The 23,571-nt window shown below is 35.4% G+C and overlaps 1 non-coding gene across 1 annotated transcript; it reads left to right on the top strand.

Moving 5' to 3' along the window:
• Positions 1-23,190: 23,190 nt before the first annotated feature.
• Positions 23,191-23,297, top strand: LOC121229781 (small nucleolar RNA R71). The gene has a single exon (XR_005927737.1). It is a non-coding gene; the product is annotated as a small nucleolar RNA R71 (small nucleolar RNA).
• The last annotated feature ends 274 nt before the right edge of the window (positions 23,298-23,571 follow it).

Here is a 23,571-nt window from a genome sequence, read left to right as displayed (position 1 = left end):
ATACCAGATGCTAATACAATATGGCCCAGAAAACTCACTTCCCTCAACCAGAATTCACATTTACTGAACTTCGCATACGACTGCTTATCTCGCAGAATTTGTAGCACTAATCTCAAATGCTCGGCATGTTTGGATTCATCACGTGAATAAATCAATATGTCATCAATAAATTCAACAACAAATTGATTTATATACAGTCTGAAAATTTTATTCATCAAATCCATAAAAATAGCACGTACATTAGTCAATCCGAAAGGCATAACTAAGAATTCATGTGGTCGTACCTCGTTCTGAAAGTAGTTTTCAGAATATCTGATTCTTTCACTAGCAACTGATAATAGCCTGATCTCAAATCTATTTTCAAAAACACAGCAGCTCCTTTCACCTGATCAAACAAATCATCAATTCGGGGTAAAGGATATTTATTCTTGATAGTCACTTTATTCAACTGATGATAATCGATACACATTCTCATCGTACCATCTTTCTTTCTCACTAATAGAACTGGAGCACCCAAAGGTGAGAAAATCAGCCTGGCAAATCCTCTATCGGTCAACTCTTGCAACTGAGACTTTAATTCTTTTAACTCGGTCGAAGCCATTCTGTACGAAGCTATTAAAATTAGAGTAGTACCAAGTATCAATTCAATACCAAATTCTACCTCTCTAACCAGATGTAATACCAGAGTTCTTTAGGAAATACGTCAGGGAACTCATATACAATAGACACTGATTCAACTTTCTTTTCTGACACTCTCGAATCAATCACATAACAAAATAAGCTTCACGACCCTTTCTCACAATACTTAAAGCTTTCATCGAAGATATTACAGCAGGCAATCCATTCAAATCACTAGATTTAGTTCTGACTATTTCATCATTCTTACATCTCAAAGTAATAGTTTTTCATTTGCAATTCACCACAGCATCATGCAAAGTTAACCAATCCATACCCAGAATTATATCAAACTCATCAAAAGGTAACAACATCAGATTAGCCGGAAAACAAGTGTCTCGAAATATTAACAGACAATTCTTGCATACTTTATCAACCAGAACACATCTGCCTAAGGGGTTCAAAACTCTAATTACAAATTCAGTAGACTCTACAGGTAAAGTCTTACTGTTCACTAAGCTTATGTATATATACAAATGTGTCGATCCAGAATCTATCAATGTAATAATAGAAGTATCATAGAGAGTAAATGTACATGTAATCACATCTGGCGATGAAGCTTTCTCGTGAGCTCGGATAGCATAGGCTCTGGCAGGTGTACGAGCCTTAGATCTAACAGTTATGTCTTTTGTTCCTCTTTGACTACCACTTATATTTCCTGAATTTTTGGGAGGTCTACCATGAGAAGCATTACCACTCTGCCTCGAATTCTGAGCATTATCTTTTTCAGCTAAATCTAGGCAATCTTTTATAAAATAATTTCTTGAACCACAACTATAACAAGCTCGATTATTACTTTTTCCCCAGCCTTATCCGAAATGTCTTCTTCCACATTTATCACACTCAGGCTTTTCATTCTTTGCATTATCAACACTGGCAACAGACGTAGCTGAAGATTTGAAATTCGGTTGCGATCTAACACGATCTCTGTTCAAATATCCCACACTAGTCTTTGAGCGACTGCTATCATCTCTAAACTTCTTTTATCCAGATTGAAATGATTCACCCAACGATCTCTTTCGCACCTCTCTAGATTCAAAATCAGCTTTTCTTTTCTCTTTCCGGAGATCTTCAGTTTTACATGCTCGTTCAATAAGCACTACAAATTCTTTTATTTCTAGAATCCCAACTAACAGACGAATATCTTTATTCAAACCATCTTCAAATCTCTTGCACATTATTGCTTCTGTAGATACACGTTCGCGAGCATACTACTCAACCTTACAAATTCCCGCTCGTATTCTACGATAGACATACGGCCTTGTTTAAGCTCGAAAAACTGTTTGCATTTCTGATCAATGACTCTTTGACTGATATATTTCTTCCAGAATTCAGCTTGAAAGAAATCCTACGTAACTCATTCACTAGGAACCACAGACGTCAAAGTCTTCCACTAATGATACGCTGTATCTCTCAGGAGGGAAACAACACATTTTATGCATTCTTCAGGATTCAATGATAGTTCATCAAACACTCTTATTGTGTTCTCTAACTAAAACTTGGCTTTTTCAGCATCATCACTCGTTGTAGCCCGAAACTCTTCAGCACCGAACCAGAGTCATTGATGGCATAATAGGGGTTTGAGGAGGATTAACCGGGGGTAGAGGCTGTTGTACAGCCGGATTGGTTCTAATATATTAGGTGAACCAATCATTCATCATCTGATAGAAGGCTTGCTTAGCCTCTCCATCACGGCTACTCGTTGCCATTCGAGAATCAACTTGCACCATCCCTTGCACGGGAGAAGGCGCATTGCTTTCAACATCGTCTGCTACGGCTTTTTCGGGATCCATTTACTATATAAAAGCACATTTCAATGTCAGGATTCATCACACTATCGTAGTTCACAAATATGTCATGTATAGCTAGACTCACAAATGCTATGGTAGTCCTAGAACAGACTAAACCATAGCTTTGATACCAATAAAATGTAAAACCCCTAACCCGTAACCGTTGCCGGAATAGATTAGCAGGCATTACTTAACCCACAACTCAACTCAGAATATTCGTATATCAAATATCAAGTCATTACAGTAAATGTCATTCATTCACATTCATTAAGAGCATAAAATCGAGCATACGATACTTAAACGTGCATTCGAAACTAAATTTATAACATATAAAAGTTTTAGTACTTATAAAAATTTTCAACTTTTCAAAGGTCACATGCCCGTGTGAATAGGCCGTGTGCCTCACATGGCCTTAGACAAGCTTGTGCTGTAACACCGTCATGCCCAAGACCGTCGCCAGAGTCGAGCTTGAGATTTTACTAAACTTAATTCATTAATTAAACAGCCCAAACAATTTATATTAGAATTTCCAAACAAGCTGGCTAACTGCATCACAGTCGCTTAAAAATTCATATCTCGAGTTTTGAAACTCAAAATTAAGATCCATAAATTTTCCTTGAAACTAGACTCATATATCTAACTACAAAATGTTTTCTAGAATTTTTGGTCAAGCCGATTAGTACAGTTTATAGATTAAATTCTCCCCTATTTCAGGGTTTGACTACTCTGAACTCTTTGTATTACGAATTAGATATCTCCCTGTACAGAGTTTCAATGATTATTCCGTTTTTTTCTCATAAAACTATACTCAATAAGGAATCTATAAATATAAAACATAACTTCTAATTATTTTTTTACAATTTATGGTGAATTTTTAAATTCAGAATAGGGGATTCAGAGACCACTCTATCCCTGTTCCACCAAAACTTAGATATCTCATAAAATATAACTCATTTACCTGTTTTGTTCCATTCATATGAAAATAGACTCATCAATCTTCAATTTCATAACTTATTCATCCTTTAATTACATTTCTACTTTTTCTAGTGATTTTGCAAATTCATGTCACTGCTGCAGTCAAATTCTGTTTTGTGGCCAATTTTACCTTTCCAAGGATTTTCATGGTTTAGTTAAGACATAAAGCATACATGTTATCATATATAAACTTGATTAGTCATTCCAATAGCTAATCATTTACAAACCCTTTTCTTACCAAACCATTACCATATCATATGATCATTTACACAAAGTGAGTATATTGCTATACATGCCACACTCAATATATACAAGCCATTTTACCAATTTAGGTCTTCAGATAGTGTGAACGAGCCTTCGACCTATCCCGATTCTCAAGTCGGCTTGTCAAAACTACAATGAATGAAAAGGAGGGAGTAAGCATAAATGCTTAGTAAGTTCACATGTAAATAACAAGTAACATAATCATGCCATTCAACATAAACATTATTTGCATAAACAACACCAAGACATTCATGTTACATTTGCATTTAATATCTTACTACAATTTCATCATACTAAGTTCTCAACCCGAGGGTTTAAACACATACCTATCAAAATTTCTTATTCACCACACTTACCAACATGTCACCTTCGTATTAGTCATTCTCCTTATTCTATTAGAGATCTCCCGTTGAACACATCGGAATATGATTTCGGATACACGGATAATGTGCACATAAGTGTTTTACTCATAGCTAAACAAGCTCAACAGCTTTTGAAATCTATGTAGCCAAGCTACCATGTAACCTGCCCATAAACGAACTCAGATTCAACTCAACGAGCTCGGGCGTTCGTATCCATAAGTGAACTCGGACTCAACTCAACGAGTTCGGACGCCTAGTTACATCTCACGAACTCGGACTCAACTCAACGAGTTCGGAACTCAACCATCCTACTGACATGTCACTTGTACCCTGATCTATTCCCAAGGTTCAAACGGGATTCTTTTCAATTACACATTTTGATCGCCTTCTTCGAAATGTAGAAACCGATACTTGCTAACATCTCATACTTATCAAGTTGTTCACATAATTTGCATATCACCAAATAATAATTCACAAAACATCATATTTCATGATAATAAGTATCATGTCATATAAATAACATTAAATCACTTAAAATAAAAATTATGTTACCTTATTTACACATGAACTTACCCCGATACAAAATATTAGCAATCGAGCCTATTCCTCGTAAACTTTGTTTTTCCCTCGATTGCGACTTGAATCTCGTTTCTCTTGATCTATAATGCCAATTAATTTATTTAATACATTCATTCATCAAAACAGCCCCTAATACGAACTTTGGCAAAATTACCATTTTGCCCCTAAACTTTTGCATATTTACACTTTTGCCCTTAGGCTCGGGAATTAAACTTCATCCCTTATTCTTATGTTTTATGACATGCTGATCATTTTTCCCTTCTATAGCAACATCAAATTCACACTCTAACATGTACTTATGAATATTAGGTATTTTTACCGATTAAGCCTTTTTACTCATTTTCACTTAAAACCGAGTAGCACAAGTTGTCTAGCATAATTTAAAACCTCATATTATATCATAAAACACCAAAATACACAAATTTCACCTATGGGTATTTTTCCAAATATGAACCCTAGGTTGAATTATTGCTAGCATAAGTTAATTCGAGCTACCGGGATTTCAAAAACATAAAAATCATTAAAAACGGGCATAGAAATCACTCACAATCAAGGCTTAAAACTGTTGAAACCCTAGCTATGGTGGAGAGGAAAATTTGGCAGCAACTTATGGAGAAGATGATCATTTTTGTGGTATTTTTCCCATTTTATTTCATTTAATATCCAAATGACCAAAATGCCCTTCCTTACTAAACTTTCAAAAATTCCATCCATGTCCAATTTTTGTCCATAAACTTAGAAATTGGTCAAATTTCTATTTAAGACCTCCTCATTAATATTCCAAAGCAATTTCATACTAAAAACTTCTAGAATGCAAGTTTTGCAAATTATTCGATTTACTCCCTAATTTCAACTTAAGCACTTTATGCATAGAATTTTGTCAGGAAATTTTCACACAATCATGCCATCATACCATAAACCTCAAAATAATTATAAAATAATTATTTCTATCTTGGATTTGTGGTCATGAAACCACTATTCTGATTAGGCCCTAATTCGGGATATTACAACTCTCCCTCCTTTAAGGATTTTCGTCCTCGAAAATCTTACCGGTAAACAGGTGTGGGTATTAATTTCTCATGGTTTCCTCAGGTTCCCATGTAGTCTCTTCTACCCCGTTTTTTTGCCACAATACTTTCACCAGAGCGACACTTTTATTTCTTAGTTGCTTGACCTCTCGAGCTAAAATCTTAATCGGTTCTTCTTCGTAAGTCATATCCGATCGTAGCTCAATTTCTGTCAGTGAAATTATATGTGAAGGATCCGAACGATACTGACGTAGAATAGATACGTGGAACACATCATGCATCTTTTGTAATTCAGATGGCAATGCTAATCGATAAGCTATTGGTCCAACTTTTTCAATTATTTCATACGGTCTAATAAAACGCGGACTTAACTTGCCCTTCCATCCAAATCTAAGAACTTTCTTCCATGGAGATACTTTTAAAAATACCTTATCACCAAGTTGAAACTTGATTTTTCTTTCGTTTCAAATCCGCATAAGATTTCTGTCTATCTGAAGCAGCTTTCAAACAATCTCGAATCACTTTCACTTTTTCTTCAGTTTCTTTTATTAGATCAACTCCATAAATCTGATTTTCCTTGAGTTCAGTCCAACACAATGGCGTCCGACATTTACGACCATACAATGCTTCATAAGGTGCCATCTTCAAACTCGTCTGATAACTATTATTATAAGGAAATTCTATCAATAGTAAGTATCTTTCCCAACTACCTTGAAATTCCAATATACAACATCTGAGCATGTCTTCAAGAATCTGAATCACTCTCTCTGATTGTCCATCAGTTTGTGGATGAAAGGCAGTGTTGAAATTTAACTTCGTACCTAATGCCTCTTGCAACTTTTGCCAAAACCGCAAAATAAATCTCGGATCTCTATCCAAAATGATTGACAAAGGAATTTCGTGAAGTCTAACAATCTCACTGATATACAATTCAGCCAACTTATTAAGAGAATAATCTGTACGTACCGGAATCAAATGAGCCGATTTAGTTAGTCTGTCAACTATTACCTAAATGGCATCTTTCTTCCCCGAAGTTAACGGCAACCCTAATACAAAATCCATAGTAATCCGATCCCATTTCCATTCAGGAACCATGATAGGCTGGAGTAGTCCCGAAGGTACTTGGTGTTCAGCTTTCACTTGTTGACAAATTAAGCACTTTGATACAAACTCAGAGATATCTCTTTTCATTCCAGTCCACCAATACATTTTCTTCAAGTCATTATACATTTTCGTACTGCCCGGGTGAACTGCCAAACACCCATTATGTGCTTCATGTAAAATCTTTTGAATCAACTCATCATTTTTCGGTACACAAATTTGGTTTTTAAACATCAAGCAACCATCAGAATCGATTCTAAAATCTGACCTCGTATCAACCTCACATTGTTTTCTTTTGGCTTGTAAATCTTCATCGCTTTTTTGAGCTTCATAAATCTCTTGTAAAAACATCGGTCTTGCTCTTAACTCTGTTAAAATGGAACCATCATCTGATACCTTTAACTGAATATTCATAGCTCTCAAAGCAAATAGCAACTTTCTTCTCAAAGCATCAGCAACCACATTCGCTTTTCCCAGATGATAGTCAATAACAAGCTCGTAATCTTTCAATAACTCCAACCATCTTCGCTGTCTCAAATTCAAGTTTTTTTGTGACATCAATTATACTCGGCACTTTTCACCATACAGATAATGTCGCCAAATCTTCAAAGCAAACACTATAGCAACCAATTCCAAATCATGAGTCGGATAATTCCTTTCGTGAGATTTTAACTGCCTCGAAGCATAAGCCACCACTTTTCCTTCTTGCATAAGTACACATCCTAAGCCATTTCGAGAAGCATCACTATACACCACAAATTCTTTACCTGATTTGGGTTGTACCAACACTGGTGCTTCAATTAATAACTTTTTCAATTCTTCAAAACTCTGTTGACATTCTTCCATCCACTTAAATTTAAGATCCTTTTGGAGTAGTCTAGTCACAGGAGCAGCAATTATAGAAAATCCATTTACAAACCGCCGATAATACCCAGCTAGCCCGAAGAAACTTCTAACTTCAGTTACATTTTTCGGTGGTTTCCAATCAACAATGGCTAAATTTTTACTACGATCAACCCGTATACCATCACCTGAAACAATGTGACCCAAAATCCAACTTCCTGAAGCCAAAATTCACTTTTACTAAACTTGGCATATAACTGCTTATTTCTCAAAGTTTGCAAAACTATCTTCAAGTGCTCGGCATGCACGATCTCATCTTTCGAATAAATTAAGATGTCATCTATAAATACCACAACAAATTTGTCCAAGTATGGCTGAAATATGAAATTCATCAAATCCATAAACACAACAGGATCATTTGTTAACCCGAATGGCATAACTAAAAATTCATAATGACCGTACCTTGTTCTAAAAGTAGTTTTAGGCAGATCTGACTCTTTTACTAGTAACTGGTAGTACCTAGATCTCAAGTCAATCTTTGAAAACCATGTTGCTCCTTTTAGCTGATCAAACAAATCATCAATCCTCGGTAACGGATACTTGTTCTTGATTGTCACCTTGTTTAATTGCCGATAGTCAACACACAATCTCATAGAACCATCCTTCTTTTTCACAAATAACACGGGAGCACCCCAAGGTGAAAAACTCGGTCTAACAAAGCCTTAGTCAGTCAACTCTTGCAATTGCGACTTTAATTCTTTCAACTCTGCTGGTGCCATTCTATACGGAGCAATCGAGATCGGAGTTGTTCCTGATATCAACTCAATACCAAATTCTACTTCCCTGACTGGAGGCAAACCCGGCAACTCTTCTGGAAATACATTCGCGAATTCGTACACAATTGGCACTGATTCATCTTTATTTTCAATTTCTTTTGTATTAATTACATATGCCAAATAAGCTTCATAACCCTTCCTCAAATATCTCTGAGCCGACATTGAATAAATCACACTAGATAATGCTTCTGATTTGCCTGATTCAACCCGCAGAATTTTACCACTTTCACACTTTAATTCTATAACCTTTTCTTTGCAATTTACTATAGCATCATGCAATGTCAACCAATCCATACCCAAAATAACATCAAATTAATCAAATGGCAACAACATCAAGTCGGCCAAAAAGTAATGACCCCGAATCATTAAAGGACATTTCTTGCATACTTTATCAACTATCACACATTTTCCTAATGGATTCGACACTCTAATCATAAATTCTGTGTACTCAACAGGTATATTCATACTAGACACCAATTTCATGCACACATATGAATGAGTAGAACCGGGATCAACCAAAGTAATAACATTAACATCATAAAGAGAAAATATACCAGTAATCACGTCGAATGATGAAGCATCTTCATGTGCTTTATGGCATAAGTTCTAGTTGGAGCCCTTGCTTCAGGTTTAGCTAATGAATCTCTGACTACATTCTTGCTACTTGCTTCATTTCCAGCTTTTCTCGAATATCTTCCCCTCGAGTTTGCACCACTAGCTTTTACACTCTGAAATTTTTCTTTCTCAACTCTCTCTGGGCAGTCTCTAATAAAATGATCCGGAGAACCACACCGAAAACATTCATTTGCTCTACACGGGCCAAAATAATTTCTACCACACCGCTGGCACTCGGGCTTAGCAAATCTCGAATTCCCCACATTAGCCACGGAAGTAGTCTGAGATTTAAAACCCACATTTTGCTTCTCAGAATTTCCATATGATTGTCCGGCCAAAACCTGAGAACGAGGATTCATATTTCTAGATTTTCTAGATTGCTGTCAGAATGAACTGCTCGTCGATCTTTTCTTCCAATTTCTAGTCTCAGCGTCTACTTTTTTTCTTCTCTTTGAGTAGTTCTTCAGCCTTGCAAGCTCGATCAACAAGTACTACCATTTCTTTTAACTCAAGAATCCCAACAAATACTTTGATGTCTTCATTGAGTCCGTCTTCAAATCGTCTGCACATTTTAGCCTCTATAGGAACGTATTATCTAGCATACTTACTCAACCTGACGAACTCCCTTTCGTATTCAGTAACTGTCATGTTTCCCTGCTTCAATTCAAGAAACTCTTTACGCTTCTGATCAACAAATCTTTCACTGATTTTATTTCTTCCAAAATTCTTCTTGAAAGAACTCCCAAGTCACTTTCTCTTTCGGTACCACTGAAATCAATGTCTTCCACCAATGATAGGCTGAATCCCTCAACAATGATATAGCACATTTCAAGCATTCCTTAGGTGTACAAGACAATTCATCAAATACCCGAATAGAATTCTCAAGCCAAAACTCTGCTTTCTCGGCATCATCATCAACATTTGCCCTGAATTCTTCGGCCCCTTGCTTGCAGATTCTGTCAACTGGAGTTCTGTGAAATTTTATCAGATCCATACCTTGAGGCATCGGGGTACAGGTTGAGGAATCGGGGAGGTGGGGGAGGTTGTGCATTCAGGTTCGTACGAACGAACTCAGTATACCAGGCATTCATCATCTGGAGAAAGGCTTCCCGAGCCCCTTCTCCTCCTCCTTGACCAACAGTAGGAGGTGGATTTTCAGTTGGCACCGCCCCTTCAGCTGGAGCTGGTGCATTACTCTCTACATCATCAGGCACATACTATAAAAAAAATCATTTAAAAGGTCAGAAGTCGTCACGCTATCATAATATATATATGGCATGTATAACAAAACCCGTACATACAACACGTTAGTTCGAGAACCGACTAAACCTACTCTGATACCACCAAATGTAATGCCTTCATGCCCGAGACCGTCACCAGAGTCGAGCTTAAGCTGTTACTAAATTTAATTCATTAATTAAACAGCTCAAACAATTTATTTTAAAATTTCCAGACAAGTTGGCTAACTGCGTCACAGTCGCTTAAAAATTCATATCTCGAGTTCCAAAAGTTGAAATTCAGATCCGCAAATTTTCCCTGAAACTAGACTCATATATATATCTAATAAATGTTTTCTAGAATTTTTTTTCGAGCCAATTAGTACAGTTTATTCATTAAAGTCTCCCCTGTTTCAGGGTTCGACTACTCTGACCCCTATGTATTACGAATCAGATATCTCCCTATACAGAGTTTCAATAATTATGCCGTTTATTTCACATAAACCTAGACTCAATAAGGAATCTATACATATAAAACATAAATTCTATTTTTTTTTTACAATTTATGGTGAATTTTTAAATTCATAATAGGGGATTCAGAGACCACTCTAACCCTATTCCAGTAAAACTGAAATATCTCATAAAATATAACTCATTTACCTATTTTGTTCCATCCATATGAAAATAGACTCATCAAGCTTAGATTTCATAACTTATTCATCATTTAATTCCATTTCTACTATTTTTAGTGATTTTTCAAATTCATGTCACTACTGCTGTCTAATTCTGTTTTGTGGCCAATTTTACCTTTCCAAGGATTTTCATGGTTTAGTTAAGACATAAAGCATACATGTTATCATATATAAACTTGATTAGTCATTCCAATAGCTAATCGTTTACAAACCCTTTTCTTACCAAACCATAACCATATCATATGATCATTTACACAAAGTGAGTATATTGCTATACATGCCACACTCAATATATACAAGCCATTTTACGAATTTAGGTCTTCGGATAGTGTGAAAGAGCCTTCGTCCTACCCCGATTCTCAAGCCGGCTTGTCAAAAATACAATGAATGAATAGGGGGGAGTAAGCATAAATGCTTAGTAAGTTCACATGCAAATAACAAGTAACATAATCATGTCATTCAACATAAACATTATTTGCATAAACAACACCAAGACATTCATGTTACATTTGCATTTAATATCTTACTACAATTTCATTATACTAAGTTCTCAACCCGAGGGTTTATACACATACCTGTCAAATTTTCTTATTCACCACACTTACCAACATGTCACCTTCGTATTAAGCATTCTCCTTATTCTATTAGAGATCTCCCGTTGAACACATCAAAATATGATTTCAGATACACGGATAATGTGCACATAAGTGCTATACTCATAGCTAAACAAGCTCAATAGCTTTTGAAATCTATGTAGCCAAGCTACCATGTAACGCTCCCATAAATGAACTCGGACTCAACTCAACGAGCTCGGGCATTCGCATCCATAAGTGAACTCGGACTCAACTCAACGAGTTCAGAATTCATCCATCATAGTGACATGTCACTTGTACCCTAATCTATTCCCAAGGTTCAAACGGGATTCTTTTCAATTACACATTTTGATTGCCTTCTTCGAAATGTAGAAACCAATACTTGCTAACATCTCATACTTATCAAGTTGTTCACATAATTTGCATATCACCAAATAATAATTCACAAAACATCATATTTCATGATAATAAGTATCATGTCATATAAATAACATTAAATCACTTAAAATAAAAATTATGTTACCTTATTTACACATGAACTTACCTCGATACAAAATATTAGCAATCAAGCCTATTCCTCGTAAACTTTGTTTTTCCCTCGATTGCGACTTGAATCTCATTTCTTTTGATCTATAATGCCAAATTAATTTATTTAATACATTCATTCATCAAAACAGCCCCTAATACGAACTTTGGCAAAATTACCATTTTGCCCATAAACTTTTGCATATTTACACTTTTGCCCCTAGGCTCGGCAATTAAACTTCATCCCTTATTCTTATGTTTTATGACATGCTGATCATTTTTCCCTTCTATAGCAACATCAAATTCACACTCTAACATGTACTTATGAATATTAGGTATTTTTACCGATTAAGCCTTTTTACTCGTTTTCACTTAAAACCGAGTAGCACAAGTTGTCTAGCATAATTTAAACCTCATATTATATCATAAAACACCAAAATACACAAATTTCACCTATGGGTATTTTTCCAAATATGAACCCTAGGTTGAATTATTGCTAGCATAAGTTAATTCGAGCTACCGGGATTTCAAAAACATAAAAATCATTAAAAACGGACATAGAAATCACTCACAATCAAGGCTTAAAAGTGTTGAAACCCTAGCTATGGTGGAGAGGAAAATTTGGCAGCAACTTATGGAGAAGATGATCATTTTTGTGTTATTTTTCCCATTTTATTTCATTTAATATCCAAATGACCAAAATGCCCTTCCTTACTAAACTTTCAAAAATTCCATCCATGTCCAATTTTTGTCCATAAACTTAGAAATTGGTCAAATTTCTATTTAAGACCTCCTCATTAATATTCCAAAGCAATTTCATACTAAAACTTCTAGAATGCAAGTTTTGCAAATTATTCGATTTAGTCCCTAATTTCAACTTAAGCACTTTATGCATAGAATTTCGTCACGAAATTTTCACACAATCATGCCATCACATCATAAACCTCAAAATAATTATTTCTATCTCATATTTGTGGTCACAAAACCACTATTCCGATTAGGCCCTAATTCAGGATATTACACGTGCGTCTAAGCTGAGTCAAATCAGGGTATAGCTATCGACTTGCTCACATGGCTACAAGACACGCCCGTGTGCCTTGGCCATGGTTGAGCCTGACTTGGGCCACACGGCTAGCCACATGCCCGTGTTCATTGGTCATGTGTGGGCCAGACTTACAATTGTAGGGTACCCCAGGGGACACACGACTGTGCAACATAACTGTGTGTCGCACATGGCTGAGACACACGCCCATGTCTCTGCCCGTGTGGACAAAAATAGGCCATTTAAATAACCAATTTGCCACCCCAAAATGGGTCAACCTACAAGCAAAGAAACAAGCATATTTACTCAACCTTTTTAACCAATAACTATACCAAATCATACATAACTTATGCTAAAAGATTACCAATTATTTCCATTCTCAATTCATCATTCAATTCATACTAAATCTTAAACTAACATCATACCTAACCAAATAATCGATACATCATTCAAACATATGCTATGAATGTAACACTCCTTACCCGTATCCAAGGCCGAAACAGAGTACGAGGCAGTACCAGACTTAACAATACACATAGACGAAAACCGGGCCATAAAATTTCATTTAATTCAAAACTTTTTGAACACATGCATAACAAACAAATCTAACTATATCATCACATCAAAACATAGGACATGGCACAATTAATTAAACTTATAAACCATAATGGGTAAGGACCACATCTCATGATTTTATACGATAACTCAATGCAGACTGATACGTATGGTCAAAATCATTATAAAAATACATATCACAAACCAACTTCCTATACATGCCACTCACTTGATATTTCTAATATTTGAATTAATTTTCCCAAAAATGATAGTTTGATAGTGTGATTTTGCCTCTGACGATCTCCAACCCTGAGCCAATCTGCCAATACTAAAGAAATGGAGAGGATGGGTAAGCTTTACGCTTAGTAAGTTCATATGAAAATAATAAGAAAATTCTACCATCCTTTTCAAGATAAAACACTATAATTTTACAATTATACATATTCAGGACAGGCTATTTTCTGGAATCCTGGTGTTAAAAAAAATCATATCTCGAGTTACAAAACTCAAAATCCAATTCCATAAATTTTCTATGAAACTAGACTCATATTTCTACTTACTAATTGTTTTCTAGAAATTTTTCTTAGGCCATTTAGTATAGTTTATTAGTTAAAGTCTCCCCTATTTCAGGGTATGACTACTCTGACCCCTGTGCAGTACGGACCAAATTTCTCCCTTTACAGAATTTCAACGACCATGCCGTTTGTTTCCCTTAAAATTAGATTCAATAAGGAATCCATGCATGTAAGGTATGACTCTCAATAATTTTTTTACAATTTATGGTTAATTTCTAAAGTCAGAACAGGGGATCTCGAATTCATTCAGACCCTGTTTCACAAGAATTCAAATATCACACAATATAGAATTCTTTTGCTTCCCCCGTTTCTTTCATAGGAAAATATACTCATTAAGATTTATTTACATAATTTTTTTAAATTTAATTCAACTTAAAAAAATTTTGGTGAATTTTCAAAGTCATGCACTGCTGCTGTCTAATACTATTTTACTACTAAAGTTCACTTTTACACAATTTCACTTAATCCATTCCATTTTACCGAGGTTCGCTCAAATATTGAGCATATTGCTCATAAATTCAAATAAACATATACTTGCACTTGTTCATCACATAATCACTTTCACATGTATTTTCATTTAATCGATTTCCTGTTGAACTCATCGGAATAATAACAGATACACAATTGCCTGCACATTTTCCCATTTCCACACTTGTAGCCGAAGCTATCTGGTACGCATAGCAGCCTGCACTTAGTACTACACATGCGACCAACAGTCCGGTACACGTAATAACCTGCACTTAGTACTACACACATGACCTCACCATCTAATACACGTAGTAGCCTACACTTAGTACTACACACGTGATCACAGTTTTCGGGTACGCATAGTAGCCTGCACTTAGTACTACACATACGACCTCACAATAGATCATTCGTATCGTTTTTATTCCGAAGGTTCAATCGGGAAATTCCTCACTTTTTAACATTTTACTAAATTGTCCGTAATCAATTTAAATTTACATCAAATAACCATTTGATAGGCAGCCACATTTCATATGATATCAAAATATAATAACATAAAAAGAATCGATAGATTATTTATGTACGAATTTACTCGAAGTGTCGATCTCACTATCCATAGTACCAATTGTCCATTCATAGTATAATAAGACACAACTCAAATATCAAATCAGCTTTTAAGAATTTACATAACATATATCACATATTTCATATATCACTTGTCATGTACCTTTATTTTCTTGCATTTCATGTAACATTCTTTCATGTCATATTTCCACATCATAAACACCATTCCATCAACTTTTCCAATATATTAAATCATAAAATATATGAAATAATAGTAAAAAATATAATTCAAACATAACATTGCATTATTATTATCATACGAACTTACCTCGATCCAAAAACAGCAATTTACCATTTTAGTCCATAACCTTGTAATTTCCCGATTTAAGCCTGAATCTTGATTTCCTTCATATATAATATCACATTTAGCCTAATAATTAGTCACACTATTCATAGGGGTCCAAAAATCATATTTTTAAAAATTTTCATTTTGACCCCTAAACTTTTGCATATTTGCACTTTTGCCCCAAGGTTTGGAAATTAAACTTCATCCTATTTTCTTATGTTTTATGACATGCTGATCATTTTTCCCTTCTATGTAAACATCAAATTCTCACTCTAACATGTACTTATGACTATTAGGTATTTTTACCAATTAAGCCCTTTTGCTCGTTTTCACTTAAAACCGAGTAGCACAAGCTGTCAACATAATTTAAAACCACATATTCTATCATAAAACACCAAAATACACAAATTTCACCTATGGGTATTTTTCCAAATATGAACCCTAGGTTGAATTATTGCTAGCATAAGCTAAATCAAGTTACCGGGACTCCAAAAACGTAAAAATCATTAAAAACGAGGCTAGAATGGACTTACAATCGAGCTTGGAAGCTTGGAAACCCTAGACATGGAGTCTCCCTTGGTATACACGTCCATGGTGAAGAAGATGAGCAAAATTGGCTTTTAATTTTGTATTTTAATTCATTTTACCCTAAATGACCAAATGCCCTTACTACTAAACTTTCCAAAAATTCCATTCATGTACAATATTTGTCCATAAACTTTGAAATTGGTAAAATTTCTATTTAAGACCTAATTAATATTTCAAAGCAATTTCATACTAGAAACTTCTAGAATGCAAGTTTTGCAACTTATTCAATTTAGTCCCTAACTTGAAATTAAGCACTTTATGCATAGAATTTCTTCACGAAATTTTCACACAATCATGCAATCATATCATAGACCTCAAAATAATCATAAAATAATTATTTCTATCTCAAATTTGTGGTCACGAAACCACTATTCTGATTAGGCCCTAATTCGGGATATTACAATGAACTTACCAAACTTGCCATTTTACCATCACTTTTAACCAACCAAAACATACCAAATTGAACATTGGCATCACATATTATATACCATAATCAAACTATAAGTTCAAACATAAACTAGCCAAATCACATGGCTAAATATATATACATCACAAAACATAATCCCACAACTACTAGCCTATACATAGCATACTTCAAAATATACAATTTCAAAATACCAAAATGAGGGTTGATAGTGTGGTGATGATCCTTGACAATCCCTGAGCTTGCAGTAACTTCAATATCTAAAAAAAACAATGCAAACACACACAAAGTAAGCTTTCAAAAGCTTAGTAAGCTCGTACCAAAAATCATTAATACATAAGTACTTACAAATTCTCAAATCATATATCAAATATATACCAACACGATCCATATGTTCATACCAAATCTATGAGCTTCACATACATAGTATCATCTACCACATAGGTATCGTACATACCTGAATCTTCCCGTTCATTCTCACCTTTCATTTAAATATTTTAAGACTTTCCGTAAATTATTCGTACTTTGAACATCCGCACACTTAGTGCTGTAACAGTTAGCTGAAGCTAGAACGATTTTGCACACTTAGTGCCATCCCAATTAGCCAAAACTAAGTTGTTATCGGACACTAGTGCCTTATATAGCCGAAGCTAGTTTAAATCGCACATTTAGTGCCAAATACTATTAATTTATCATCATATTCATCCAAGCCAAACATATATACAATGTATATATAATAAAAACATCAAAACATACTTAACATTATGTTTTAAGTACGAACTTACCTCGTACTCTGAACTGTCGACTCAGACTGTTTACTCTACAATCTTCGACTTCCCTTGGTCTAAATCTGAATTCCTCTTTTCTTGATCTAAATGTATTCAAAATTAACCCTTTGATTCACCAAATTATTCAAAACAATCCATGAACACATATGATACGTGATATTCGTGACAGGTTTTAAGTATATATAATTAACTTTCTTGGAACTAACTATTATCATGATGAAGGCAAGTGTACCTATCGAATAGTAGTATAGCTTTAGCAAGACTGGATTGTCAAACCCAAAGGAACCAAGAGTACTAGTAATTACTTTCTTTTTATTATCTAACCTAAAAATTTAGGGATTTGTTTATCTAGAATAATTAACTAAACTAAGGGTGCACAGAGAGAAAATTAGGAAAAAGCTTTTGGGAAAACTCGATTGATTAAGACAATACCTAAGGAAAAATCCACCTAGACTTCACTTGTTATTTGACTCTGAATCAGACGATTTATTCATTTTACTTGATCTGTAGAAATCACTAAGTTATATTATTATCTCTCTCGAGACTAATAATGTCTAACCCTAGGTTGATTAATTGAAATATCTTTCTAATTAATGTCTTAGTGTTGCATTAACTAGATCTATGGATCCCCTTATTAGGTTTCACCCTAATCCGGTAAAATCTTATCACCCTATCTCTAGGCGTGCAACCAACTCCACTTAATTATGACAAATTTACTCCTATACAGGGTCTATTCCTTCTCTAAATAAGAGCATTAACTTGAATCAATATCCTAAAATGTTAAAACAAGAATTAAGAACACATAATTAAGAACAAGTCAAATATTTACCATGCAATTCAGATAATAATAACAAGATTCGCTCTTAGGTTTCATTCCACTTAGGTATTTAGGGAGTTTAGTTCATAATTATAAAAGAAAACATCTCAGAAGAATAATGAATACAAAACATAAATAAAACCCAAAACCCCTGAATGAAAATTGAAGGGGATCTTCAGTCTTGACGATGAATCCGGCTTCTGAGATGGACCAATTGGCTTCTGTTAAGTAATTCATTGCCTCCTACTTCGTGTGTCTCTTCTAAATGCCTCCTCAGGTGTTTAAATAGGCTTTAAAATGCCTAAGAGCCCTCAAAAGTGGCCTTTTCTAAATAGGAATATACTTGGGCTCGGCAGGGACACGCCCGTGTAACACGCCCGTGTGTGATTACTCCAGCCCGTGGTCAAGGCTGTTGAATAGGCACAGGTGTGTAGTCTACCCATGTAAGTCGTGCTTCGATCCTGCCAAATGGACACGGCCTTGTGACACACCCGTGTGAGGAAGTCCAGGCTGTGTTGATTTCTCATGTGGGTTCATTTTCCCTGTTTTCGGCCCATTTCTCACCCTTTTTACTCTCCTATGCTCACCTAAGTATAAAACATAAAATTAAAGAATTAGGAGCATCGAATTCACCAAATCTAAGGAGAATTCATCCATAAATGTGCTAAGCATGGGATAAAAATATGTATAAATTACGGTTTGTCAAATACCCCCACACTTAAGCGTTTGTTTGTCCTCAAGCAAAATCCTCAACTCACAATCAAAATAAATTCTTCTCAAATTATAATCCCTATCAACAATATCTCAAAATAATCCATAAGTGATCATTCGTTGAAAATTCAATTAAAAGTACATCAAAGTTTTAAACATTCCAAGTTGAGCATTTTATCATGAAAACATAGGTGTCCTTCCTTATCTAAGTAATCACCTTTGATCAAAATATCACAGAGTTTAACATCCTCACTAAAAGTTCACTCAAATCACTCGAGGTGTTTAAGGGCATCAAATAAAGCACTCATTAGTCAATATGAAAAGTTATTACCATAGGCTTGCTTGAAAATCAAATCTCCACCACTATATATTAAGATGACACATCAATCAAAAAGGTCTTTAGAGGGTTGTAGCGTGGCTTTGGTTAGGGGGTGTGGTCACAAGCTGAAAGAAAAGGTTGGAATCAAGATTGAATTGTAAAATTACTGAGCTAGAAAAATAACTAGTCATCAGTTGAATACAAGTGAGCTTCTTCTCAGAATATAGAATTAACACCTAAGCTCAAAAACGAAGAATTACTACTAAAATGTATGTAAGTATTGTATATTTTTTTTAAGAACAAGTCAAATAACATAGAACTTTGAAGAATAAAACATAGTTAAGCAATTAATTCAAATCAAATCTCGACAAAAATAGGGATCAAATTAGGGGATTTCAACAATAATGGGTTATGGGTTAATATTGAGGGTAAATCAATTAATGGCTTGTTAGGCTCAAATGAGTTTACTAAGTGTTAATTATGAAGGTAGGCTTTTGTGGAGTGAGTGGTTAAACCTAAGTGCCTTTATCATCTCGACATATCAAACCAAATGGTGTGGTCTTGACATGCATAATCAAGCAAGTTCTAGAGTAACAAATCAATACTGACGTACTCAAAGCAATAATAAAAGTGAGCATGAAAGAAATAGATGCTCTAAAGGCTCAAGATCTCACAAAAATTATGGCTTTTTGATGTTTAAACCTGTGAATTTCAACTCAAGATAATACTTAACTTGGGGAAAACAACCTAAAAGTTTTAAATTTTCAAAAATCAACTTATCATGCTTGATTCTCTAATGTCTTAAAGTTTAAATGATAAATGCATAAATGCCTATGTTTTAATTCAAGATATATCAATAAAAATCATAACTTAATCAAAATTCACTCTAATAGTGGTATGAGAAGATCACATGAGAACGAGACAAAATTCAGGGATTTTTGATAATGATATAAAAGACCCCCCACACTGAAGATGTACATTGCCCTCAATGTACAAAGTTAGATTATGACGATATAGATATAAGATCCTAAGATAGGGAGAGAAGTGAAAATTCCTAAATGATGAATGGACTCCTTGAAATGGAGTTATGGAGAATAATCGGCCAAGGGAAATGATAAGATTGGAGGAGGATACTCCGGTGGTGGTAAAGGTTGGGTTCCACAACCACAGTGTCCATCGAAGAGGTTATCGTGGTGGTCGGGCAGGACATGGCAGTTGTGGAGAACCTTTTCCAGGGGAGTATCAAGTTCCTAAGTGATGGTGAGCTTTGGAGCTCTTTATAACTGTGATAGAATCAGGAACTTTTTAGGAAACATAAAGAAGCATAATTACTCGTAAATAAATAGCTGAATAAAAATTATAAAATTGCAAGATAAAGTAGTATTAAAAGGAAATAAAAAGTAATTTCAAAATATAAAGATAAAAATAAAATAAATAATAGGTGTTTATAAAGAGATTGGGGCACACGACCGTAAGGCACGCTCGTGTGCCCTCATTTCAGTCCGTGCGTTTCGTGGTTTTCAAAATTGGGCGCATACGACCATGTATGCAGGCGAATGCCCGTGTTATATTGATAGGCTCGACCATGGTCAGTGGGCACAGTCGTGTCGCACGCCCGTGTTAATTTTGCAAGATTGCCCACGGCCGTGGCAACTTGTCGAATCCCTTGTTGGGGAAACGTTTTTGCCCTGTTTTCACATGGTCGTATCGTACGGTCGTGTTACCTCCCGTGGTGTTAGCACGACCTAAGGCAAGCCTGTGTGCCCAGCCGTGTGGATTAGAAAACCTGTGTTTCAGTGACTTAGTTAGTGATTAGATGTTAAAAACTAAAATTTTAAAGAGGTTAACATCGTTAGTGCTCGGGTTGCCTCCCGAAAAACACTTATTTATAGTCTAAGCTTGACTTACCTCTCTTGTTGCGTAATTATGGTGGTTCGAGAAGTTTACACTCCTCAACCCTACTATCAGTTTTATCAACATAAGGTTTAAGACAAGTACTATTTACCTTGAACATGTCCAATTTTGGATGAATTTCCTCGACTGTACCGTATGGAAAAATGCTAAGTATCGTAAGAGGGATCTCTTCATTCTGTTCAGAAGTGGTAATACAAGGGTCTACTACATCTAATAGCATTTTGTCTCCAACTTTAAGTTGATTCGGGGAAAAATTTAACTTGTCATGGCGTGGTTTTGGTTTATCGTGTGTTTTCAGTTTATGTGTCTGCCATTCATCTAGTTCCTCAATTTGTGGCCCTCGTTCTTCATTGATAGGTCCTTTGTTGTTGCTTGAACATGGCTCATGTATGTTCTTTGAACCTATTTCCTGCAAAGTAGGTTGCACCACATGGTTAGTTTTAGTAGGATGATTTAAATCACCACTTTCAATTTTCGATGTGTTACTCAAATTACGAGCTTGAAGGGTGATTATTTTGTCTCCTACACGAAGTGTGAGCTCACCTGTGCCAACATCAATTATTGTTCTAGCAGTTGCTAAAAAGGGCCTCCCTAAAATTAAAGGAACGTTACTATCCTCTTCTATGCCTAAAATAACAAAATCAATTGGGAATATAAATTTGTCAATTTTAACGAGTACATCTTCAATAATCCCCCTAGGAAATCTGATTGTTTTATTGGCTAATTGAATACTCATCCTAGTTTGTTTGGGTTTCCCAAGACCTAGTTGCTTAAACATTTTGTAAGGCATGACATTGATACTAGCCCCTAAATCAGCCAAAACATTATTAACATCTAGGTTACCAATTAATCAGGGAATCGTAAAACTCCCTGGATCTTTTAATTTGTTGGCCAGCTTATTCTATAGTATGGCTGAGCAAACCACATTTAGCTCTACATGCGACACCTCATCCATCTTCCGCTTGTTTGTTAAAAGCTCCTTTAAGAATTTGACTGCGTTTGGCATCTGCGAAAGAGCTTCAATAAACGGTAAGTTAATATCTAACTTCTTTAATAATTTAAGGAATTTATCGAATTGTTCTTCTGTGCGGTCTTTCCTTGTCACGTTTGGGTATGGCACACGAGGTTTGTATTCTTTACTTACCGGTTTCTGGTCATTGTGGTCCACCTCACCTTTACCTTTACTTAGCACAGTTTCTTGCCTCAGTTCTGGTTCAGGTGCAACTAACCCTTCCTCCTCTTGAATGGTAATTGCATTGATTTGCTCCCTTGGGTTAGGTTCAGTGTTACTCGGAAGGCTACCTTGTGGTCGTTCAGATATCAATTTAGCAAGCAAACCTATCTGAGTTTCGAGCCCTTGGATCGACGCTTGTTGATTTTTAAGTGCTATCTCAGTATTCTAAAAATGAGTTTTTGACACCGAGATGAATTTTGTTAGCATCTCTTCAAGGTTCAATTTTTTCTTTTGCTGGTAGGGTGGTTGTTGGAAGCTTGGAGGTGGTGGTGGTCTCTGATTTCCTTAGCCTCCCCATGAAAAATTTGGGTGGTTTCTCCAACCTGCATTGTAAGTGTTACTATAAGGATTATTTTGAGATTGACTATTATTACCCATGTAATTTAACTACTCGTTCTCCATGTTGTGGCCATAGGGTAGGTATTCTGAATTGCTTGATCCACCTCCACTTGCTTCGCATTGCATTACTGGGTGAACCTATGAAGAACCGAGAAAATCGTCAATTTTTTTGTTCAAAAGTTCTACCTGATTAGAAAGCATGGTGACCAAATCGACTTAAAAACGTCGGCTGTTTTCGTTGGTTTTGTCCTCATGACTTGCCACTGATAATTATTCAGTGACATCTATTCTATAAATTCATATGCATCCTCAAGTGTATTATTATTGATAGTTCCACCAGCGGCTGTGTCAATCATTTGTCGAGTCGAAGGATTCAAGCCATTATGAAACGTTTGAACCTGTAGCCAGAGTGGTAAACCATGGTGAGGGCACCTTCTCAATAGATCCTTGTATCTCTCCCATGTATCGTAGAGTGTTTCTAAATGCATCTGCATAAAAGAAGAGATATCATTACGTAATTTGGCTGTTTTAGCTGGCGAAAAATATTTTAATAAAAACTTTTCGGTCATTTGTTCCCAAGTAGTGATTGACCCTTGTGGTAACGAGTTCAACCACTGTTTAGCCTTATTCCTCAACGAAAAAGGAAACAAACAAAGGTGAATGGCATCATCAGAAACACCATTGATTTTAAAAGTGTCGCAAAACTCTAAGAAATTTTCCAACTGAGCGTTTGGATCCTCGTCCTGTAAACCATCAAGCTGAACAAACTGTTGGATCATTTGAATGGTGTTAGGT

The sequence above is a fragment of the Gossypium hirsutum genome, chromosome A05 (assembly GCF_007990345.1).
Source record: "Gossypium hirsutum isolate 1008001.06 chromosome A05, Gossypium_hirsutum_v2.1, whole genome shotgun sequence".
In the NCBI taxonomy this organism is placed as follows: domain Eukaryota; kingdom Viridiplantae; phylum Streptophyta; class Magnoliopsida; order Malvales; family Malvaceae; genus Gossypium; species Gossypium hirsutum.
Note: the sequence above shows the minus strand (reverse complement) of the source record. Positions and strands in the feature narration are given on the sequence as shown.